Source organism: Pan paniscus, chromosome 9, assembly GCF_029289425.2.
Source record: "Pan paniscus chromosome 9, NHGRI_mPanPan1-v2.0_pri, whole genome shotgun sequence".
Classification (NCBI taxonomy): Eukaryota; Metazoa; Chordata; class Mammalia; order Primates; family Hominidae; genus Pan; species Pan paniscus.
Window position 1 is genome coordinate 10,258,870 of NC_073258.2, and position 22,539 is coordinate 10,281,408.

At 39.1% G+C, this 22,539-nt stretch overlaps 1 long non-coding RNA gene and 1 pseudogene across 1 annotated transcript in view; one reads left to right on the plus strand and one right to left on the minus strand.

Annotated features, from left to right (window-relative positions):
- The first annotated feature begins 5,820 nt into the window (after window positions 1-5,820).
- LOC100980980 (olfactory receptor 8U9-like) lies at window positions 5,821-6,403 on the plus strand (annotated as a pseudogene).
- Window positions 6,404-6,871: 468 nt separating this feature from the next.
- The window catches only part of LOC134731222 (uncharacterized), a 62,237-nt gene continuing 46,569 nt past the window's right edge, over window positions 6,872-22,539 (minus strand). The window contains exons 7-8 of the long non-coding RNA XR_010113414.1: window positions 11,647-11,727; window positions 6,872-9,086 (exon numbers count right to left, since the gene is read on the minus strand). This is a non-coding gene — a long non-coding RNA (uncharacterized LOC134731222). The remainder of the gene's footprint in view (window positions 9,087-11,646; window positions 11,728-22,539) is intronic.

Sequence of the window (22,539 nt, forward strand, 5' to 3'; positions counted from 1 at the left end):
ATGGGTAAGACTAAGTGCAGTGCCTGAAGAGGTTTGGTTTTGTGTTAGGCTATGATTGAGAGAGATAAGACCACAACAAAACAGGTTACATCTACCATAAGCCAGAAGTGTCAGAAATGCTCATATTTCCAAGGTTCCTTACTACTTTTTAGACATCTTAGGGCACCTTTTCTTCCCTGCTGACTCCTTTCCCCACCCGTTAAAGATATATTTTACCCTAAGGTCTGTCCCTGAGCCCTTGCTGTCACTATTCTCTCTCCCTGAATGATCTCATTGGTTCCCATCCTTCATTCCATCATCTGTATATCCATGGCTCCTGAACCGGGATCCTGGCTCTGACTGTGCAATGAACCTTTGTCCATCCTTCCAGCTGAATTCAACACTATTTTCTCCTACTCCACTCCTAGCCTAGACTTACTATGTTCAATGTATTCGAAGTAACAACACAGCAATGTTGTTAAATAAATATAGTGGGGAAATTTCCTTCCTCTTTTCTCTCAATTATGTCTTCTACTTTTGAATTCCATGATATTAATTGTGGTAGAAGTGTGTGTGTGTATTTGTGTGTGTGTGTATGTATGTTTAAATTGTGTCAGATCTCCCTAGGAAAGAAGTAAGGTAAAATTAAACTAAACTTTTAAGTCTTACATTACCATTATTCTGGGACTTGAAAACTCAGAGTCTCAGTCAATTGTCAAGTGACACAAACTCTGTCTTTGAGACACTTCTTGCGCCTATCTCCTTTCTTCATTTCTGCCACGATTCCCTAGTTCAAACCCTGATCCTGTCTGACACGGAAAATGTCTCAGCCCGTGTCCTTGCTGATGGCTCTCTTCCTTCACACCATCCACATACACTGCCAGACCATCTCCATGAAAGCTGAATGCTGGTCAAGGTCAATTCTACTGCTCAAGTGTTCAATGGGTCCACGCTCACTACTGAACTAGTTATTGGATCCCCCTGACATCTACAGCTTTTCACATGTTTATCCACCATGAATCTCTTTCATAGGCATTTTCTTTCACCCAAAAGGAAGCCCACAGTCGCCAGTGCATGCTCTGGGCTGTTCTGGCTGAACCCCTTGCTCGATTGTTCTCTGTACCCAAGACTCTCCTTTAATCCACCCTTCACATTTGGAGGTTCTTTCCATCTTCCAATGGCCAGCTCAGTTCACTTTGAAGGCTGCCGACTCTCTGCACGATACAGACTGAACTCCTTATAGAGGGATACTAGGCCCTCTGTTATCTAGCCCAGATATGCATTTCCAGCCACGTTTCTTATCACTAACTCACAAGCAGTACCATCTTTTGATCCAAACAAAAGGGACTCTGCCTTGGCCCCATTCTTCAGATCCATTCTGGGCTTCTTACTACTGCACCACATTCCATGGGGCAAGGCATCTATGATGCCAAATGGATGTGTCCTTCCAGCCCCTGGTATCCACCCCTTCTAGACCATCTTCCTAGTAACAGGACTGTAAGGTTCCTTGCTCAAAAGGCTCCCAACTTATTCCCAGAGTCCATAAGTGTCTCTTTACCAAATCATCCTTGCAAGGGTAAACCATGCTGCTCATGTTCTCACACCTAGGCCTTATGGGTGGCCAAGGGATGGCCACTTGCAGGAGTGTAAACAGAGCTTATACATTCTTGCTCGGATGTCTGTGCAAGTGCAGTCATGTGGCCTAGCAACCAGTCCTCCTCACCAGCACTGCCTTCCAGTCTGGAATTCCAAGGATCCCAAGAATTCTTCCTTCCAGATATTATAAAGGATAGTTGTTAAGGAGGTAGGATAAAATGTGTTTTAGTAATTTGTTATCTTGATTTTTAACTTTTAAATATTTAGGCATATTGTATGTGAGCCTTCATTTATTATTCTTGCCCTGGGCCCTGCCAATGCCAAAGGCAGGTTTGCTCCTAGGAAGCCTGCTTTCTAACCACACCAAATATTTGTAGTTATTTAATGCCTGGACTTCCTCAAACCTCAGTAACTTTGCACAGGCTATTCCCTCTGTCTAGAATGCCTGAGAATTTCCTTGTACTTCTGAAGCATCCTTCAAGAGGATAAAAGGTAAAAATTGCCACCACTGTTACTGTATATTAACATTGCTCTGGAAGTACTAACCAATACAAGTAGAGAAGAAAAAGGAACAAGAATACGTTAGAGAAATGAGAAATGAAACTCACATCCTTTCATATTGTATGATTATGCAGTTAAGAAACCCAAGAGAATCAACCAGAAAACTATTTTTAAATGATAGGAAACTATTGTAAGGAAGAGAGTTATAAAATTAATTTATAAAAATCAGTAGTTTTGCTATACACAAATAATACTTGAATAGACCACAAAAAACTCTTTTTAAGATTTAATTTACAATAGTAACGAAAAGATAAAATATCTGTGACTAGAATTTAAAGAAATACATAGGGTGTATATCTGTAAAGTTTAGAGAAAACTCTAAAACTCTAGGAAATTATTTAATCAATAAAATAAATATCATAGTTACAGAAAAGAAGATTCAGTTGTAAAAATGTCAATTTTCCCTTAAATTGACAAATCAATTTAATGCAATAGCATTCCAAGTACAAACAGGATTTTTTTGGAACTTGATAAAATAATGTTAGAATGCATCTGGAAAATGTACATGTGAGAATGGCCAGAAAAATTGCTACTAGACAGTAAAATGAATTATATAACTATTTAATTTAAATGTGTGGTCCTGGTTCTAGAAAAGACTACAAAAAAATCATAAATTGACCCAAGTACTTCAGGATGTTTTAGTATTAGTATAGGATAAGTCTGGAGTTTTAAATAAACAAAACCAGCAGGAAAACAATTTCACAAATAAGTTGCATTAGATCATCTGGCTAGCCATTTGAAGAAATAAGTAAAAATACAGTCATGCAGTGCATAATGACATTTCAATCAACAACAGACAGCTTACAATGGTGGTCCCATAATATTATAATACTGTATTTTACTGTACCTTTTCTTTGTTTAGATATGATTAGATACACAAATACCATTGTGTTACAATTGCCTACAATATTCAGTACAGTAATATGCTGTACAGGTTTGTAGCCCAGGAGCAATAAGCTATGCCATATAGCCTAGATGCATAGAAGGCTATACCATTTCGGTTTGTGCAAGTACACTCTATGATGTTTACACGATGACAGAATCACTGAACAATGCATTTCTCAGAGTGTATTCCTGTCTTTATGTGATGCATAACTGTAGCTGATTGCCTCATTCCTTATATCGAAATTAAATTTCCAGGAAAATCAAAGTTTGTAATATAAAATTGAAATGAAGTAAGTCTCTGGACTAAAAGAGGAGATAATTTTTTAAATAATTTTAAATCGAAGAAGTTTCATTTAACCATGTTGCAAAGATCAGAATTCAAAAGGAAAAGGATTGATAAATTTGAAATCAAACAATGCAAACCTCACTGCATAGCACACAAAGTAATTATCACACCAATGTTAAGGGACAACTGACAAACTGAAAAGTAATTTGCAATACATGCATCAGACAAAGGGCTGGTTTCCTTAATAAACAAAGACCTCCCAGAAATAAAATGTTCTAGAAAATCAATCAACCTAATAGAAAAATTCACAAAGGAAATGAACTGACAGTTTATAGGGAAAAAATATACAGGCAAATAATTGTTTGAAAAATGCTAAACCCTACCCATAAAAACACACAGAACTGCAGGAGTTATGAATGTCCACTATCACAGTGGCAAAGGCTTAAAACTTAATAAAACTTTGGATAAAAGTATGGGAAAATCAGTGTTCTTGCACAATCTTGTTAGAAGCGAGTTTGACTTGGTGAAATTTACTTGGAGGTCAATTTGTCAATCACGATCAAAAAAGTAAAGTGAATATACACATTTTGACCCAAACTTCACTTCTAGTGGTTTATCTTTTTCTTTTTTTCTCTTTTGAGATGGAGTCTTGCTGTGTCACCAGGCTGGAGTGCAGTGGCACCTTCTCAGCTCACTGCAACCTCTGTCTCCTGGGTTCAAGCAATTCTCAGGCTTGAGCCTCCCGAGTAGCTGGGATTACAGTGGGATTACAGGCACATGTCACTGCACCCAGCTAATTTTTTTTTTTTTTGGGGTTTCACCATGTTGGCCAGGATGGTCTCGATCTCCTGACTTCGTGATCCGCCCACCTCAGCCTCTCAAAGTACTGGGATTACAGGCTTGAGCCACCGTGCCTGACCTAGTGGTTTATCTTTAATCCACATACATGCTTAGACATATGAGCGCAAGCTTTATTTGAGATAGAAAAAAAAACAAAATTGTAAACATTTAAATATCCATTAAGAGAGAACTTATTAATAAATTATGATACAGTTATGAAAATGTCATGGATTTCTATGAACTACTTTGGAAATACGTCTTTAACTTTTATTTTAAGTTCAGGGGTAACTGTGCAGGATGTGCAGGTTTGTTACATAGGTAAATGTGTGTCATAGGGGGTTGTTGTACAGATTATTTCATCACCCAGGTATTAAGCCTAGTATTCATTAGTTACTTTTCCTGATCTTCTCCCTCCTCCCACTCTCCACCCTCCAATAAGCCCCAATGTGTGTTGTTCCCCTCTATGTATCCATGTGTTCTTATCATGGAAATATTTCTTAAGTGTAAGAAGAGAAAAGGTACAAAACTGTATGATTTCATTTATGTAGAAAAGTATGTGCGTGTGTGTTTTGTGTGTATTGATACTTGTTTATACCTAAGCATTCTTAGAAGAATACTAAAGGAACTGTTAACATTGGATACCATTAATTATATTGGAGGTAGAGGAGAGGAACTGTTTTTTCATTTATATCCCTTTCTCCTATTGATAATTTCACCAAGTGGATATATTACATTTATAATTTTAAATATCCAGCCTGAGTCACCTTCACTTAGCATAGCATCTGGCACATTGAAGAGGGGCAATATGTGTTTGATAAGTGAACGAGAATGAATGAATGAAGCTTTTCCATTTCCACCATCCACATTCAGTCTCTCCCTCCTGTGAACTCCTACAGCACTCTGCAGCTCCAAAAATACTTGGCTCACTTCCCCTTAGGAATGTTTTACGAACCCTCCACTAGACTCCATAAGAACAAAGACAATGTCATTGTCATACCCATCTCCAGCCCAGCACCAAGCATGCTATCTGGCCCCACACAAAGCCCAGAAGTATCTGTTGAGTTGAACTGAAAACACCAACACTGTTAACATAAAAATAGGTTCTGTCCTAGGAAAATCGTTCTCCTGGTTCCAAAAAGAAATGAGTTCAGTCTTGCCAAGTCTGTTTTAGCAGAATAAAGTCCCATAGCTAATGACAGCCTTTAACTATTGGAAATGTAAAGCCACATTTTTTTTTTCATATGGTAATGCAACAAAGAGGTAAGAAGTGTTTGTTTTTAAGTATCTAATCATTTCTTATTTTTTGCAGCAGGCGAGAGAACATGACAAAAGGCAATCGTACCACAGTGACCGAATTTGTCCTCATGGGATTCACAGACCGTCCTGAGCTGCAGCTCCCCCTCTTTGTGGTATTCCTTGTCATTTATCTCATCACCCTGGTAGGAAACCTTGGCATGATCCTGCTGATCAGAGCAGACTCGCGGCTCCACACCCCCATGTACTACTTCCTCAGTCACCTGGCATTCATTGATCTGTGTTACTCATCTTCCATTGGGCCCAAGATGCTGCAAAATTTATTGGTGAAGAAAAAAACCATCTCCTTTTCAGGCTGTTTTGCTCAGCTGTACTTCTCTGGTGCTTTTGCCACTACAGGATGCTTCCTCTTGCCCACAATGGCTTACGACCGCTACATGGCCATCTGCAACCCCGATTTACACGGCTATTATGACGCAGCGGGTCTGCAGGGAGTTAGTGATAGGGGTCTATACCTATGGCTTCCGAAACTCTGTGATACAGACAGCTCTGACGTTTCAGCTGTCCTTCTGCGACTCCAGCGTCACCCACCACTTCTACTGTGCTGACCCCCCTCTCCTGGCCCTCTCCTGCTCTGACACCCACAACAAAGAAAAGCAGCTCATGATCTTCTCTGCAGTAAATCTCACTGGGTCCCTCCTTACCATCTTCATCTCCTACATTTACATCCTCTTGTCCATTATAAAAATCCAGTCTTCCGAGGGCAAGTGCAAAGCATTTTCCACCCATGCCTCCCACCTCACTGTCGTCACCATCTTTTATGGCACACTGTTTTTCATGTACCTGCAGCAACCAAAAGCGGGGAATTCATGGAAGCCAAACAAAGAAGTCTCTGTGTTTTATAGTCTTGTAATTCCCATGCTTAACTCTCTTATCTATCGCCTGAGAAACACAGAAGTAAAGGATGCCCTGAAAAAAATGCTAGAGGGCAAAGAGTTATAGTGAGTGAGTTAATGGAATGCAGCATATTGAAAGTTCGATATATTGACAAGGTAATGTCTCTAATTAAGTTTAGATTTAGCAGGCCAACTGCTGTCCAATCAGGAAGCAAACAGTAATCCAGTTTGGGAATTTTAATGACCAAAGTACTGGGTCACTTATTTAACATAGTAATGTTTAATCCAATTATCATGAACTATCAAAATTGACTTACAAGCTAGAATGTCAATAACTGTGTCCTTCATGTGCTGAAGAAGAAATGGCTTACTACCAATTAAATAATAATATAAGCTCTAAATTAAAAAAGATCCTGAAAAGCAACATTCTGGGTGAAACTATAATTTAACAAAGCTGGGTACAAAACCCACACATGAAAATCGATGTTATGAGAAACACTTTTCAGTTTACAACAGGCTGTATTGTAGAGAGTAATTTGTTAGTCTTAGAACATATTTCTTCATAACACTTTGCTACAGACGGTGATTAAGTTTCAAGACCAGCTTACAAAAACCTTATTAATCCAAATGTAATTGAAATACTGCATGCTTTAAATAAACAATAGAAAATATAGTATTGCAGCAACAGTGGGGGAAGAAAAGAACAAAAAAAAAACACTGGGATTCAATTAGATGGGGGGGTTGTTTAGAAAAGAAAGTTTAATTAAAAGAGATAAAGAGAAGGTTTAGGAAACTTTTAGAGATGTTAAAAATAGTCATTTTTTCAACAGCCAGGGTTCAATTTTTCTAGTCTCTGGAAAGTGGAGCCATAGTGAGTTTTTTGGGAGGGGGTGAGGGGTGAGTAGGGAGAAAAAGGAATGGAAAGAGGGAGCATTTGGGGAAGTAATCAGGCCTGGGTATGTGTGAATGTTTCTAAGAAATAAAAGTATTGTCTTAATTAATTTGAATGATCTGGAGAAATACTTTAGTTTTGCAAAACTAAAGTTCCATGTTCTTTATTTTTGTTTTCACAGATCCAGCATTCCAATTTCTTGGAAATAAGGCTATATGAATTATTGGTGTTTTGGGGGATAGGTGAAAGAAAAATCTCTTAATTTTTTTTTCATTTAGGCAAAAATATGAGCACTCTTTGTTTTGGGGTTTTTTTGTTTGTTTGTTTTTTGTTTTTTTGAGATGGAGTCTCACTCTGTCACCCAGCCTGCAGTGCAGTGGCACAATCTTGGCTCACTGCAACCTCTGCCTCCTGGGTTCAAGTGATCTTCCTCAGCCTCCTGAGTAGCTGGGACTACAGGCGTGCGCCACCACGCCCGGCTAATTTTTGTACTTTTAGTAGAGACAGGGTTTCACCATATTGGGCAGGCTGGTCTCGAACTCCTGACCTCGTGATCCATCCACCTCGGCCTCCCAAAGTGCTGGGATTACAGGCGTGAGCCACTGCGCCCAGCCAAGCACTCTACCGTTTTTCTAAGCCTCGATTCTAATATTTCTTTCAAAATAATTCTTAAGGCAAACAAATCTGCCATAAAAATGTTTATTTTCCTCCTATTTTCAAAAGTGATTACTGTTAAGTAATTTTTAATGGTTCGTAACATATACTACCAATTAATTACAAGTAAGTTTAAAATTAATCAAAAAAACTAAGAGGTCCCTGTTGTCCCCAAATTAAGTCTGCAGATAATAATATGGGATCTTTGTTTTATTGTTGCTTATAATCAGATAATTTAGAAAAATAAAAAGTTAAATATTTACAACTTCTCCTACTTAGTTCAGAAAGCCTTTCCAGATAGTTGAGGTATAAGTTGTATCGCTAAGCATTTGAAGATGGAGTGTTGGCTATGGTTGAAAAGGAAGACACTAGCAGGATAAAGGAACAGAGGGAAGAAAAGCAGGAATTGAGCCAGAGAGGGAGGAGCGGTTGCACAGGTAACGAGCAACAGGGGAACAGGCAAAGTGGAGAGGATAATGCTGAGGGATTATAGGAGCCTGGGTATTAGACCAGGAGTTCCACCTTGAGACCAAGCAAATTATCTTCTTCACTTTGTACCCCAGCACCTACTGCAGCTCCTGGCATAAAATAGATGCACAATAACTGTTTGCTGAACTGAATTGAACTCGTTTGTGTTTATTCCTAACTCTCATGGGTGGGTAGACATGGTGCCCAGCAATGGTCCTGCGGTTTGGAAGTGACAGAGAAAAGGAAGCCACTGGGGTTATGACTGGAAGACTGTTTTTCAATATTCTCATAATGAAACTAACATCCATGAGGTGGGAAGACATACAAAGGCAACAGCGCAACCTGACCAGAGAAAGAGAAGTTGGTACATTGGGAAGATGGCATGAGCTGGAGCTGTCGACAGACCATAACAATCAACGAACAACTGCTGCGGAACAAAGGTTGCTACTGAGATAAAGATGAACACGGACCAACATTTAGATGGAAAATTGTGCTTTCAATCATAAGCCATGTCTATTTCTTAAACTTATTTCTCAAACTCTCTATGTCAGTTTAATTTAGAAAGTGAAAAATAACCATGCACTAGATATCACGTTTCAATACATGCCTCTCAGCAAATGAATTCTATTCATGTTTTCAAAGGAATATTCGGTCTAAAATTTCATCAGTTTTCAGTTCTTTTCAAGGAAACCTGAACAAAATGTTACAAGACCTCCCCATAATATTCCCAGCTGTTGAATTTGTACACTTGGCTCAACACGCTTCCTTGATTACTCTGTAAAACAAAGCATAAAATTGAGAATATTGTATTCATAGATTGCAAAGAATATAAATCTACATTTTACTAAATTTCCCAAAAACTCGAAAAGCAAATAGACATGAGAAAAGGTCAGAATCAGCTAATTTTTGAGCTAATAATTCCTATTTTCTTTTCCCATTGAGACTCAGCCTTATACATTTATCTCCCTGACTCTGGCCATATGAAGTAAGAAAGGTCTCAGGTGAAAAATTCTCAAATTAATTATTTGCGTTAAAAAATAGAGTGCTGTATATATGTGTAGTATTAATATGATAATATATAATCCACAAGAGAAACAAATATAATTATACACCTTTGTTTCCTTATAAAGTGAGGCTGTTTCAGTCAATACGCATAATAATTACACTAATCATTCAGCCCAAAGTAAATATCTTCTGAATATGTAAATGTCACCAAAATAATGGCAGATTTATCAGAATTTAAGAGTGCAACATTTTGCTGAAAGTGAAAATAAACTGTTCTCACGTGTAAATAAACAGCGTATTTGTCTTCCTTTGGTAATAATCCTAAAACTGAATGTTATTTGCCAGCATTCGCCACTTAGACTTTTCATTAACAAATATGATATGTATCTGAAATACTCATTTGGACATAAAATGCTGAATTTTTCAACTGGTATAGATTTCAACTTCTTATTTCTCTTCATTTTATACTCTATTGATTTGTCATGCTTGGAAACATGCCAAATGAATTGTTTTATTATTCCAATCAAAATAAGGAACCATGAGAGGGAACCGTATTATTCTTTTCCATTTTCTTTCATATTATTTGATGTATTAGAATTTCAGAAATGTAAGCATTTTAAAAATCTCAAATATGTGCCCCAAAATTTTCAACTCTGCCCTGGATGTATCATTCTAGCATTCTTTGGTGAACAAGATTGAATAGAAAAGTGCTGATTCAGTGCTCAAGAGTGGCTCCACCTGCAACTAAGTGGTGCATCCACCAGCGATAAAGAGGCCACTGATGTCAGAACTTGAGGAGTTTAGGCTCCTGGGAAAGTGACAGATTTAGCCTACTCTTCCTAGCCAGCTTGCTCCAAAAATATAAACCTTTTATAAATAACTGGAACTTCCATGTCCGGTAAGACAGGAAAAACTAGAGAAGGGAAAAGATCATCTTTAATTTTTAAAAACTAAGTAAGTATCTCTTAGGTCTTGGCAGAAACTATCCTAATAGAGACAGTTTCCAGAAGGTCTTATTCTGTGGCCTAAAACAAAAATGTTTTATTCCCTCAAGCTTCCTTTTTTTTTTTTTTTTTGCCAATAACTTAATAGTTTGTTAGTCAATAATATTACAAATATTTTAAAATTACTTAATATAAATAGTTGGCAGCAAACCATTCCATTACAGAGTTAAATTACCAGTACAACACACAGACTGGAGATTTAGACACCTGGAAGATAACAATAAAATAAGCTAAAATATTTAGCAAAAAATTTAAACTGAAGGCGTTTACCTAGTGTCCATAAAAGCACAAGCTTACTTTCTTTGCTTGGGCATGTTGGCCACTCAGGCACCTGGACACCTACGAACCTGCAGCTTCTGCTCCTCATTGAAAGGCAGTCTTGTTTGCCAGCCACGTTGGATGTGGCATGAGGAGAAGGATAGTCAATGAGCCAGCCAGACTCCAGCACTCTCCTGCCCACCTCTGCCTCACCCTCAGCTGGGGATGCTACGTGACTACAGCTTTCTCATATTTAGGCAAGAGTACAGAGAGCTCTCAGGTCCATCTCTGGGTTTCTCCTAAAAGCTTTTTATTTCATTGTTATTGTCTTTCCTCTTTAGAAAGAGCCACTTTTAACCATTTTTATTCTTATCATGTCATATTTCATGTGAAAGTTATAAATAGTATTTCACTTATTTGCTTTGGCAAAAGTAGCTACTAGCTTTCCTTAGACATCTTTCAAATGGAGAGTTTAAATTAGTGTTAACTGTAATAAAGGAGCAAATTGAAAGGAAATTCTAATTAATGTTGCTTGTGTTGGGGAGTAGTCATTTTATGAAGAAAGGTTGAAATGTCTTCTTAAAATTTTGGACTATCTTTTCTTATATTTACCACAAATCACAGATAATTCTCAAGTGTTCACAGTCTCAAAATAGCAACTCTATTAGCTTTAATCTAAGAATACAGTTCTCTGCTCTGCTTTATTTAACTAGGTGTTAAAACACAATCTGTTAAGCCTTTATCTCCTGACATATTCCTATTTTCCTATATATTAAATTGTTAAATTTATCAAAAGAAGGCTGTCGGTATGATCACTTCATTAAACCTGTAACTGACTCCTGATAATGCCTATCAGTCCACACTTTAGACATGTATAATAGAGCACATCAGTAGACACCCGCAAACCAAGTAAGCAGAATAAATCATGCTGAGCCTGAAAAAAATGCATGTTCTTGGAGGTAAAGATTTTGCTTATCAAAAATAAAGTATGGTCTCAAAAAGCAGACGCTCAAAGCCTGTGGAAGCAGTGGTGATGTACTAGGAAGAGGAATAGATTGGGAAACTCACAGTCTGATCTTGAGTCCTTTGTACGCTCTGACCTGTGATATCAGTCAAGTGGCTTGACCCCTCTAGCCTTAACTTTTTCATCTGGAAAATGAGGAAAATTGTACCTCAAAGAGCTGCCAAACAGACAAAATAGTCTAGGGTATGCTAAAATATATTTTAAACATTATAAAAGTATAAAGCTTTTATTTTTAATAACCAGACTTTACCATGATTAGTGTTTAACTTTTAGAGTCTTTGATTTGAAGTGTTTGGGAAATCCTTGCTGGAAAATGTTTTTATATCTACCTATGTGACAAAATATAGAAGTTGCATACGTCTCCAATAACGCATTTTCTTTATGCATGACTGGAAGAAATTAGTGCAGCCCATTTCCAACTTACAGGAGTTCTGGTCCCACTGTCTGTTTGCAAGTCAACGATCTGGAACATGGAGACTGTCCCCTGGACACAAAGTTGTCTTCTTAACTAATAATAAATGTTCACAGACAACTCTTTGACCCTAAACCACTACAGCTCACACATTTCCATAGCGGACACTAGAAACGTTTTTCTTGTTACTGCTGCAGTTCTGAAAGGCAGCATTTGTCCCCCACGTCTGTGACTGCTCTGGGCTTCTGCTGGTCTCACCCAGCCTCTGAAAAGACATTAGCGGTAAGCTATAGGAGGCAGGCCAGGGTGTTCTATGGGGAAGGGGTAACAGTAAGAGACCTTTTCCTTGGTCTCTGCTTGGACTAGCAATAAGCCTGGCAGAAGCTGAGGGAAAGTAGCACAAGAGTTAAGATTCTGCAGAAGCCTCTTCCCCTACCTTCTTTCCCTTCCTGTGCTCTCTACCTTCCCCAAGCAGGGCTGCTAGGATGAGAATTCCACCGCCTCTTTAACTCTAGGAGGAGGGTGATGAGGAGCCTGAGATATGAGGATCCAAGGTTGGGTAGGAGGAGAGAAAAGGGGGCAGGGAAGAGGGCCGGGGAGAAGATGATGTGCTATTCTGAGATTCTGTGGAGATGCTGGCTATTGCTTTCCTCTTTTGAGAAAGAGTAAAATCTCTCAAGTGTTGATGAACCATCCAGGAAAATGCAGTGTTGCCTGTTAGAGTAAATAAAGTTGTTACAGTATATATGTAACAAAAGTTAACTGAATCTAGACTTAATCTGCTCCCTGCTTCTCTCTCCCTCTGTCTCTCTCTTTCTCTCTCTCTCTCTCTCTCTCCCCCCTTCTTCCCTCCCTCCCTCCCTCTCTCCCCACCACACCACAGATACTCTATTGGGACCACAAATTCAAAATCCTAATGATTAAATTGATCATCGAGGAGCCAAGATGGCCGAATAGGAACAGCTCCGGTCTACAGCTCCCAGCGTGAGCGACGCAGAAGACGGTGATTTCTGCATTTCCATCTGAGGTACCGGGTTCATCTCACTAGGGAGTGCCAGACAGTGGGCGCAGGTCAGTGGGTGCGCGCACCGTGCGCGAGCCGAAGCAGGGCGAGGCATTGCCTCACTCGGGAAGCGCAAGGGGTCAGGGAGTTCCCTTTCTGAGTCAAAGAAAGGGGTGACGGACGCACCTGGAAAATCGGGTCACCCCCACCCGAATATTGCGCTTTTCAGACCGGCTTAAAAAACGGCGCACCACGAGGTTATATCCCGCACCTGGCTGGGAGGGTCCTACGCCCACGGAGTCTCGCTGATTCCTAGCACAGCAGCCTGAGATCAAACTGCAAGAAGGCAGCGAGGCTGGGGGAGGGGCGTCCGCCATTGCCCAGGCTTGCTGAGGTAAACAAAGCAGCCGGGAAGCTCGAACGCGGTGGAGCCCACCACAGCTCAAGGAGGCCTGCCTGCCTCTGTAGGCTCCACCTCTGGGGGCAGGGCACAGACAAACAAAAAGACAGCAGTAACCTCTGCAGACTTAAATGTCCCTGTCTGACAGCTTTGAAGAGAGCAGTGGTTCTCCCAGCACGCAGCTGGAGATCTGAGAACGGGCAGACTGCCTCCTCAAGTGGGTCCCTCACCCCTGACCCCCGAGCAGCCTAACTGGGAGGCACCCCCCAGCAGGGGCACACTGACACCTCACACGGCAGGGTATTCCAACAGACCTGCAGCTGAGGGTCCTGTCTGTTAGAAGGAAAACTAACAAACAGAAAGGACATCCACACCAAAAACCCATCTGTACATCACCATCATCAAAGACCAAAAGTAGATAAAACCACAAAGATGGGGAAAAAACAGAACAGAAAAACTGGAAACTCTAAAATGCAGAGCACCTCTCCTCCTCCAAAGGAACGCAGTTCCTCACCAGCAACGGAACAAAGCTGGATGGAGAATGATTTTGACGAGCTGAGAGAAAAAGGCTTCAGACGATCAAATTACTCTGAGCTACGGGAGGACATTCAAACCAAAGGCAAAGAAGTTGAAAACTTTGAAAAAAATTTAGACGAATGTATAACTAGAATAACCAATACAGAGAAGTGCTTAAAGGAGCTGATGGAGCTGAAAACCAAGGCTCGAGAACTACGTGAAGAATGCAGAAGCCTCAGGAGCCGATGCGATCAACTGGAAGAAAGGGTATCAGCAATGGAAGATGAAATGAATGAAACGAAGCGAGAAGGGAAGTCCAGAGAAAAAAGAATAAAAAGAAATGAGCAAAGCCTCCAAGAAATATGGGACTATGTGAAAAGACCAAATCTACGTCTGATTGGTGTACCTGAAAGTGATGCGGAGAATGAAACCAGGTTGGAAAACACTCTGCAGGATATTATCCAGGAGAACTTCCCCAATCTAGCAAGGCAGGCCAACGTTCAGATTCAGGAAATACAGAGAACGCCACAAAGATATTCCTCGAGAAGAGCAACTCCAAGACACATAATTGTCAGATTCACCAAAGTTGAAATGAAGGAAAAAATGTTAAGGGCAGCCAGACAGAAAGGTCGGGTTACCCTCAAAGGGAAGCCCATCAGACTAACAGTGGATCTCTCGGCAGAAACCCTACAAGCCAGAAGAGAGTGGGGGCCAATATTCAACATTCTTAAAGAAAAGAATTTTCAACCCAGAATTTCATTTCCAGCCAAACTAAGCTTCATAAGTGAAGGAGAAATAAAATACTTTACAGACAAGCAAATGCTGACCGATTTTGTCACCACCAGGCCTGCCCTAAAAGAGCTCCTGAAGGAAGCGCTAAACATGGAAAGGAACAACCAGTACCAGCCGCTGCAAAATCATGCCAAAATGTAAAGACCATCAAGACTAGGAAGAAACTGCATCAACTAACGAGCAAAATCACCAGCTAACATCATAATGACAGGATCAAATTCACACATAACAATATTAACTTTGAATGTAAATGGACTAAATTCTCCAATTAAAAGACACAGACTGGCAAGTTGGATAAAGAGTCAAGACCCATCAGTGTGCTGTATTCAGGAAACCCATCTCACGTGCAGAGACACACATAGGCTCAAAATAAAAGGATGGAGGAAGATCTACCAAGCAAATGGAAAACAAAGAAAGGCAGGGGTTGCAATCCTAGTCTCTGATAAAACAGACTTTAAACCAACAAAGATCAAAAGAGACAAAGAAGGCCATTACATAATGGTAAAGGGATCAATTCAACAAGAGGAGCTAACTATCCTAAATATTTATGCACCCAATACAGGAGCACCCAGATTCATAAAGCAAGTCCTGAGTGACCTACAAAGAGACTTAGACTCCCACACATTAATAATGGGAGACTTTAACACCCCACTGTCAACATTAGACAGATCAACGAGACAGAAAGTCAACAAGGATACCCAGGAATTGAACTCAGCTCTGCACCAAGCGGACCTAATAGACATCTACAGAACTCTCCACCCCAAATCCACAGAATATACATTTTTTTCAGCACCACACCACACCTATTCCAAAATTGACCACATACTTGGAAGTAAAGCTCTCCTCAGCAAATGTAAAAGAACAGAAATTATAACAAACTATCTCTCACACCACAGTGCAATCAAACTAGAACTCAGGATTAAGAATCTCACTCAAAGCCGCTCAACTACATGGAAACTGAACAACCTGCTCCTGAATGACTACTGGGTACATAACGAAATGAAGGCAGAAATAAAGATGTTCTTTGAAACCAACGAGAACAAAGACACAACATACCAGAATCTCTGGGACACATTTAAAGCAGTGTGTAGAGGGAAATTTATAGCACTAAATGCCCACAAGAGAAAGCAGGAAAGATCCAAAACTGACACTCTAACATCACAATTAAAAGAACTAGAAAAGCAAGAGCAAACACATTCAAAAGCTAGCAGAAGGCAAGAAATAACTAATATCAGAGCAGAACTGAAGGAAATAGAGACACAAAAAACCCTTCAAAAAATTAATGAATCCAGGAGCTGGTTTTTTGAAAGGATCAACAAAATAGATAGACCACTGGCAAGACTAATAAAGAAAAAAAGAGAGAAGAATCAAATAGACACAATAAAAAATGATAAAGGGGATATCACCACCGATCCCACAGAAATACAAACTACCATCAGAGAATACTACAAACACCTCTACGCAAATAAACTAGAAAATCTAGAAGAAATGGATACATTCCTCAACACATACACTCTCCCAAGACTAAACCAGGAAGAAGTTGAATCTCTGAATAGACCAATAACAGGAGCTGAAATTGTGGCAATAATCAATAGTTTACCAACCAAAAAGTGTCCAGGACCAGATGGATTCACAGCCGAATTCTACCAGAGGTACAAGGAGGAACTGGTACCATTCCTTCTGAAACTATTCCAATCAATAGAAAAAGAGGGAATCCTCCCTAACTCATTTTATGAGGCCAGCATCATTCTGATACCAAAGCCTGGCAGAGACACAACCAAAAAAGAGAATTTTAGACCAATATCCTTGATGAACACTGATGCAAAAATCCTCAATAAAATACTGGCAAACCGAATCCAGCAGCACATCAAAAAGCTTATCCACCATGATCAAGTGGGCTTCATCCCTGGGATGCAAGGCTGGTTCAACATACACAAATCAATAAATGTAATCCAGCATATAAACAGAGCCAAAGACAAAAACCACATGATTATCTCAATAGATGCAGAAAAAGCCTTTGACAAAATTCAACAACCCTTCATGCTAAAAACTCTCAGTAAATTAGGTAATGATGGGACATATTTCAAAATAATAAGAGCTATCTATGACAAACCCACAGCCAATATCATACTGAATGGGCAAAAACTGGAAGCATTCCCTTTGAAAACTGGCACAAGACAGGGATGCCCTCTCTCACCGCTCCTATTCAACATAGTGTTGGAAGTTCTGGCCAGGGCAATCAGGCAGGAGAAGGAAATAAAGGGTATTCAATTAGGAAAAGAGGAAGTCAAATTGTCCCTGTTTGCAGACGACATGATTGTTTATCTAGAAAACCCCATTGTCTCAGCCCAAAATCTCCTTAAGCTGATAAGCAACTTCAGCAAAGTCTCAGGATACAAAATTAATGTACAAAAATCACAAGCATTCTTATACACCAACAACAGACAAACAGAGAGCCAAATCATGAGTGAACTCCCATTCACAATTGCTTCAAAGAGAATAAAATACCTAGGAATCCAGCTTACAAGGGATGTGAAGCACCTCTTCAAGGAGAACTACAAACCACTGCTCAAGGAAATAAAAGAGGATACAGACAAATGGAAGAACATTCCTTGCTCATGGGTAGGAAGAATCAATATCGTGAAAATGGCCATACTGCCCAAGGTAATTTACAGATTCAATGCCATCCCCATAAAGCTACCAATGACTTTCTTCACAGAATTGGAAAAAACTACTTTAAAGTTCATATGGAACCAAAAGAGAGCCCGCATTGCCAAGTCAATCCTAAGCCAAAAGAACAAAGCTGGAGGCATCACACTACCTGACTTCAAACTATACTACAAGGCTACAGTAACCAAAACAGCATGGTACTGGTACCAAAACAGAGATATAGATCAATGGAACAGAACAGAGCCCTCAGAAATAACGCCGCTTACCTACAACTATCTGATCTTTGACAAACCTGAGAAAAACAAGCAATGGGGAAAGGATTCCCTATTTAATAAATGGTGCTGGGAAAACTGGCTAGCCATATGTACAAAGCTGAAACTGGATCCCTTCCTTACACCTTATACAAAAATCAATTCAAGATGGATTAAAGATTTAAACGTTAGACCTAAAACCATAAAAACCCTAGAAGAAAACCTAGGCATTACCATTCAGGACATAGGCATGGACAAGGACTTCATGTCCAAAACACCAAAAGCAATGGCAACAAAAGACAAAATTGACAAATGGGATCTAACTAAACTAAAGAGCTTCTGCACAGCAAAAGAAACTACCATCAGAGTGAATAGGCAACCTACAAAATGGGAGAAAATTTTTGCAACCTACTCATCTGACAAAGGGCTAATATCCAGAATCTACAGTGAACTCAAACAAATTTACAAGAAAAAAACAAACAACCCCATCAAAAAGTGGGCGAAGGACATGAACAGGCATTTCTCAAAAGAAGACATTTATGCAGCCAAAAAAACACATGAAAAAATGCTCATCATCACTGGCCATCAGAGAAATGCAAATCAAAACCACTATGAGATATCTCACACCAGTTAGAATGGCAATCATTAAAAAGTCAGGAAACAACAGGTGCTGGAGAGGATGTGGAGAAATAGGAACACTTTTTACACTGTTGGTGGGACTGTAAACTAGTTCAACCATTGTGGAAGTCAGTGTGGCGATTCCTCAGGGATCTAGAACTAGAAATACCATTTGACCCAGCCATCCCATTACTGGGTATATACCCAAAGGACTATAAATCATGCTGCTATAAAGACACATGCACACGTATGTTTATTGCGGCATTATTCACAATAGCAAAGACTTGGATCCAACCCAAATGTCCAACAATGATAGACTGGATTAAGAAAATGTGGCACATATACACCATGGAATACTATGCAGCCATAAAAAATGATGAGTTCATATCCTTTTTAGGGACATGGATGAAATTGGAAACCATCATTCTCAGTAAACTACCACAAGAACAAAAAACCAAACACCGCATATTCTCACTCATAGGTGGGAATTGAACAATGAGATCACATGGACACAGGAAGGGGAATATCATACTCTGGGGACTGTGGTGGGGAGGGGGGAGGGGGGAGGGATAGCATTGGGAGATACACCTAATGCTAGATGACGAGTTAATGGGTGCAGCAGCGCACCAGCATGGCACATGTATACATATGTAACTAACCTGCACAATGTGCACATGTACCCTAAAACTTAAAGTATAATTTAAAAAAAAAAAAAAAATTGATCATCATCTTCTACTTCACAGCCAACTACTCCTGCTTTCCCTATTTTTGTACATGACAATTTTCCCCAGTCATCTAGTTCAAAAAATATGTAGTTTCTCCTTATTACCTCATATTTCAAAGAGGAGACAAGACTTATCTATTATTCATCTATGCATTCATGCAAGATTTCTTGCACTAATCCTTTTCCTTATCATTGCTACTAGCAGCTTTATCATCACTTTGCACCTGGACCTCCCTGGTATCTCTGCATCTAACCTCTTCACATCAAAGATCCTCAGTAGATTCATGTATGTATAACATATAATAATATCACCATTCCAGATCAGTGAGGGAAAAGATGGATTTATCGTAAATTAGAGAAAATGCAAGCCACAACACAGTTACTTTTTCTTATACTCTATATCAAAATAAATTCAACATTGATCAGATCTTAAGGTAACAAATGAAACCTTAAAAGCGCTTGAATAAAATATTGCTGAATATTTGCTAGGCTTGGAATAAGAAAAGCTTTTCCAAGAAAAGAATTAAGTTCAGAAGTTGCAAATAAAAAGTGTGAAAGATTTGATGAAATCAAAAATTTTAATGTTTATTACAATAATTAGTAAATAAAATCAAATGGGAAAATATTCACTATATATGACAGAATTAATACAGACAATAAGATAAATCAGTGAAAGTATAGTTACAAGATATGAATGGATAACTCACAAAATAGGAAATATAAATGGCCTTTGATATGCAAAATATTTCACTCTCATTGTAATCAATAAAATACAAATTAACATAATATCATTTTCCCCTTTCAGACTGGCAAAGATGTTAACAAATATTAATAACCAGGATGACACTGTAGAGAAAGAGGAAACACAGTGTAAATTGGCATGAAATTTCCAGAGGGCACTTTGACAATACTCATCAAAAGCCTTAAAATTAAGCATCCTTTGATCTAGCAATTTCCTTTACAATAATTTGTTTGATGAAAGTACTCCAACAAATTCATGAAGATCTGTGTATTTAGCATTTACTGTTAGTGATTATAATAGTAAAAAAACAGTATTAATATAAAAAAATCAATGGAGGATTGATTAAATTAAGGTTTAGTGACACAATAGCATGTAATGCATCAATTAAAATGATTTATTTATTGTTATGAAAATGCTCATGATATATGTGCAAATGATTTCAAATTATGTGTATGATTTTTTAAATTACATATGTGAAATATGTAAAGATACAGAGATTGCTGGTAGTGGTTGGTGTTGGTTATTTCTGGGTGATAGAATCCCAGACGCTTTTTACTGATTCTTTATTTATAAATAAACAGAAATTAAGAAATCAATCCCATTTGGGAAATAGTCTTAAATCTTCAGTTGAGATTTTACCCTATATTAACTCCAAAGTTATATATACCCTATATTAACTCTAAACTAGGGACCCTCCTAGTGACCAATGTCAAGCCTACAGGCAGGGGCCAAATTGAAAGGTTGCTACCATAATCTAAATGTATAGTGAGCGAATAATGCTAGTGAAAGAGACAGAGAATGAGCCAATACAGGTGTCAAAGTTGATGCTGGAGTTTTAGACCTGTCTGACTAGGAGGCTGTTGGCCCAAAGAAGAGATGGTTAACAGAAAGATGCTGGGTCTTTAAGTGCCCAACACAGAGCCTTAAACATAGCAGCCATTCAAAATTTTTTTAATGGAAGAATGTGGTTCCAGATGATTTCTTATTATGGTCAGTATATATGCTCTGTACAAAGTATTTTCTGGAGATTCCAAGAAGGCTCTAATAGAGGCAGTTTAATCAACACAAGAAACACCAAAATGGGAGTCAGGAGACCTCTTTCACCCATCTCCTAGCTGCATGTTTCTGAGCAAATCACCTCACCCTTTAAGGAGTCCGCATTCTGCACAGGCATTTGAATGCTACTGTTTTAGAGAGATCTTCCCTGATTTCCGGTCCTCAAGAAAAAGAAAGTAGCTGAGTCCTCCTGTTCTCACTTGTCTGGTTGTCAGAATCCAGTTGGCGCCTAGGAATTCACAAATCTCTGTCCTTCTTGTCTGGACTTGCCACTGACATAGTTAGTTCCCTTATCATGTTTTGGACTTAACTGACATAAAGAATACACTAAGGAACCTGCTCAGAACATCACAGGATATTGAGATGGGCCTCTACAAAAGGTCTTAAACCCTGCGCTTAACATTCATTGGGCTCTTACTACCCTTTAGGCCCTGCTCTAAGCACTTTGCATACATGAGTATATCTCACTTCATCATTACTTAGCAAAAGCCGTTCTGATTAACCATAACACAGATAAGTAAAGTGGAGCTTAAAGAAACTAAATGATGGATCCTGGATCACATAGTGTGGAAATGGTGGAGGCCAGATTCAGACCCAGGAAGGAGACTGGCAGCGGTTTAACAGGTGCAGACGCTGCAAGATCTGCACAAGAGGCCATAAGAGGTTTTACAGCTTTCTTCACTGAAGTTTTTCTCTGTACTTCATTACACAGTGTATACTTACATCAAGTTATTACATTGTACTCCTTGACAAATTTTTACTTGTCAACTAAATATGTTTTAAGAGAAAAAAAAAAGAAAGAATGGGAAATATAGTGACCCGGCTGACCTGTTATAGGAGTGTGGACTAATAATAGCACAAATACCCTCTGATTCATGGTGTATGTCTAAATGATGGGGCTAGATTCAGGCTCCAAAATGCTTCTCTGGAGCACTGCGGTGGGCTGTGGCCTATTGTTCCTATGTCCACAGGGATTGTACTGCTCCCCACTGTCCTCACCAGTGAAAAGCCCAGAGCTGGGCTTGGATTGCTGATGGGGCTGGCCTAGGCATCAGCCTGTTTGCAACAGGGACCAATGCACAGCAAAGCTTTTCACGCTCTGCCATCTGAACCAGAAGCCTAGCTTGCTTTTGTCCAGAGTGTTCTTAGGTACATAAATATAACAAGGAATTAAATAAAGCACATCTGCAGATTTCCTTCAGGCTTTACATATTCTCTTCCAAACACACGCCTGAGTCTCCAAGGGACAAGCACTGGCTCACCTTTCCTGAGCCAGCTGGTAAATAATTTGTATCAGAGTAGATGTCTGAACCCTACAATTCTTGTCACTTCCATATTCTCCATATCCTTTTTTTTAAAATATTCTCCATATTCTTAAGCTGCAGAGTCAAATTACTGTCATGATGCAAAAATCACCAGAGTAGACATAATTTTTTTTGACAATTTAAATCCTATTTGAACCTCTCAGTTTTGGAGTGAAAACTAACTTTTGAGATGTGATAGATGAGAACCTAACAATTGCTAAAATCCTGGAATAGAAATAAAGAAAGGAACTGCCTCTAAAACCTTACAAACTTTGCTTAATTAGTAAAGGAGCAACAAACAATTCATAAGCCCCTACAATAAACATCACACTAAGAAAAAACATTTTACTTAAGAGCCTTTAAAACATTCAAAAAGTAATGTTCCACAATAAACATACGTGGGAATGTGTCTTTATAGTAGCATGATTTATAATCCTTTGAGTACATAC